Below are 3,247 nucleotides of genomic sequence, written 5' to 3'. Positions count from 1 at the left end.
CGCAGCGGCGCGCCTGGCAGGCGCGCGCCGCTGCGCCCCGAGGGCGCTCACTTCAAGCTCCGCCCGGGCGGCGGGCGCGTCGCGGGCTGCGGTCAACGCCGGACTGCAGCCTGCGCCCCGCGCCGGGCGAGCGCCCCAGCCCCAGCGCCACGAGCTCAGCGGGCCCGGGGCGCCCTCTGCCGGCGGCGGCGGCGGCAACCCAAGGCCCGGCTGCGCCCTCGCAGGTACAGAGCTCACCCGCCCCGGCTCCCTCCCGGATTCGCGCGGGACCCGCACTTCCTCGACCAGCACTGCCGGAATCTGGAAAAGGGGATGCGCAATATCCCTCACTCAGGGTTCATTGGGCTTCAGACACCCCTAAAAATTCATAAGGGTGAAAAATTCCTTTTGCTGGAGCTGCATTCACTGAATGGAATATATTCTCCTGAGCACTCATTAGGTGCCAAGAGCAGGGGCGATAGATAGGGTTAGCAAGATGCAAGCCTTATTCTCAAGGAGACCAGAGAGAACTGGCATTGGCTGAGCAGCCTCTGTGTCCCGGGCGCCCGCCTTCTGTTGTTCACCCCTTAAAACAATCCCTCCTCATAGGCCCGCTCACCTCCACTTTGCCCAAATGGAAAATGGGGTTCAGAAAGGTGTTCAAAGTCACAGGGCTAGGGAAGGTGCTGGCTGCCTGACTCCCGCCTGCGTGTTCTTTTCACTTACGCGTCACTGCCGGTATACGGGGGAGCTCCGGGTCGAGTGCCGGAGCTAACAAGCTAAATAAGTAATTACCCACAGGTCTAAAATAGGGCACAGGATGGAGGCAAGAGGGCCTAGCGGAGAAGGATCTCCCCAGCTTCTTCCCAGCTGCCCTGGACTATGCCTCACAGGTCAGACTTCGAGCTAATCGTACATAAATGGCGCTATCGTCATGCCTTCCTGTGCAGGCGGTTTGCATGCCAGACTGTCTGGCTTCCCGCCCTTACCCTGCCACTGCTGGCTGTGTGTGCTCCAAGCTTGGACTCTTCCTCTTTAAAACGGTGATGACAGAGCAGGATGGTTCTAAGTATTAAATGAGATGATATTTACAGAGGGCTTGGTCCTGAGCCTCGTTGCTGCTCAGTCCTCCAGGGCAGAAATCCCTGAGGGCTCATTAGAAAACCAACAGCCTTAGCTCCACTGTGAGAACCCAGCACCACATCGGAAGCTACAATTTTCTCTGCAAAAATCCAGAACCTAATAATTCCATTCAAGTAATCAGTACAACCTGCACCTTGGCTTTAAGTGAAAGGACTGTATTTCTGATACAGACCTTGGGGGTGTTTCCGCCCCCACCTCTGTGCTCCCACCCTCAGCCTCGCTGTCGCACACGCACACAGGGACACCATGAGCCGCGAGCCCAGGTCACAGACAATTTAGCCACATACATGCCCCCAAAACCACATTCTTGTAGAGACTTAAGCCATGCTTAACATAATACTTCCAGATCGTTTTCCTTAAAGCAGTCATTCCCCCAAGTCCCTTTTTGACTTCATTTCCTCTTCCTTTCCCTTTTACTACTAAGTCCAAATTACAGGATAGGCTTCTGATGCAAGATGGTCATGTGAGCTTGAACATTTAACTCTCCCATTCTAACCACCCCATCCTGAAATGTTTCCAATACTTTCTACCTGAAGTACATGAGTAGGAGAAATTCAGCATGAGCCCTGGAACATTGGAAAGAGTGGGGTCTTTTTCCCATGATAAGGGGTAGATGGGATTGGACTAGGGGAGGGAGAGCATCCCTGGCATTTTCCGTATGGGAAGACCCCCCCCAAAAGAACATACTACCAAGACAGAGGTAACGGGTCAGGATAAGGCCAATCTGAGGGGGGAAATTTCTGTCTAGTGATAGCCCTTGAGAAGTGCCTCCCGAGCCTATAGCCCCAGCAAGGCCCACTGCTTTTTAAAATTAAAATAAGGGGGCGCCTGGGTGGCTCAGTCGGTTGAGCGTCCAACTTCAGCTCAGGTCACAATCTCGCGGTCCGTGAGTTCGAGCCCCGCGTCGGGCTCTGGGCTGATGGCTCAGAGCCTGGAGCCTGCTTCCGATTCTGTGTCTCCCTCTCTCTCTGCCCCTTCCCCATTCATGCTCTGTCTCTCTCTGTCTCAAAAATAAATAAACATTTAAAAAAAATTTTTTTAAATAAAATTAAAATAAGGACAATAACCACAAGGAAACACGGCGGCAGGGGGGGGGGGGGGTCTCATCTAAATAAAGCCCGGTGGTGACAGGTTTCAGGTAGCATCATATTTAATGAAATACCAGTTCCATGGTATTTGATATGAAATCTACCTACCACCCAAAAGCTTGTTCGAAACAAATGACATTCATAACATACTCCTTCCTGCCCTCGCTTCTCCCAAGCTAGGCAGCTGCTCCAGAAAAAGAAAAAAAATCTCTCTTTCTTTGCTTGAAAAATCCCTTAAATTCTTTCCAAACTAGCCCACGCTGACCTTTGTCATTTTCTCTCAGTGCATTCACCCAACAGGTCTAGGCGATCAAATCAACCTACAATACTGCTGGGGTGGTTGAGAGGTATTTCTCGTCTACAAGTCAACGTCTGCCGTTTTCAGTGTCAGACCATCAAATCGCCTCCTTACCCACAATACACACCAAAAAACTCAGGAACTCAGCTACAGAAGGAAGGAATACCCAAGGGGGTGATTTTACTTCTTGTCATCAGGAAAACAAGAGGGTTGAACCATTTCTTAGGATTCCAAGACAAAATACCTGAGCTCTCCTTCTAGCAGACTTAGTTCACTGATTTTTGAATACGATTGCCGAGGGAACAGGAAAGAGTAAGATGTAGCTTAAATCTCATGGGTTTTTTTTGCACTTTGCAGAGGGTGAATTTCAGAGGAACTTACCGTTTGGCTAGAGATTTGGACTTTCTTCCATTTTTTCTCTCTTGAAGCCAAGGTGAAACAAAGGCTTCCGTTTTGTTCTATAAAAATCTCCCCCACAAACATCAAGAACAGGAATATAAATGCAAGCAGGTATTAGCAACTAGATCATGCTGAGAATGTAAACCCAAACACAAAAGCACCTTTATTTCCCAAATTGGCATGTCTTTTAAGCTCTGCTGCGATTTACGCACTGCAGGAAGGAGGAAGTTAAAATGATGCTTTTAAACAAATTTTTATTTAGAGTTTGTAAAAGTAAATCAATACAAAGGGCACGTTATCACGGGGGTGTCTTAAGCTCATAAAAGAATAAATGAAACAA

This window comes from Prionailurus viverrinus, chromosome A1 (genome assembly GCF_022837055.1).
Source record: "Prionailurus viverrinus isolate Anna chromosome A1, UM_Priviv_1.0, whole genome shotgun sequence".
Classification (NCBI taxonomy): Eukaryota; Metazoa; Chordata; class Mammalia; order Carnivora; family Felidae; genus Prionailurus; species Prionailurus viverrinus.
Note: the sequence above shows the minus strand (reverse complement) of the source record.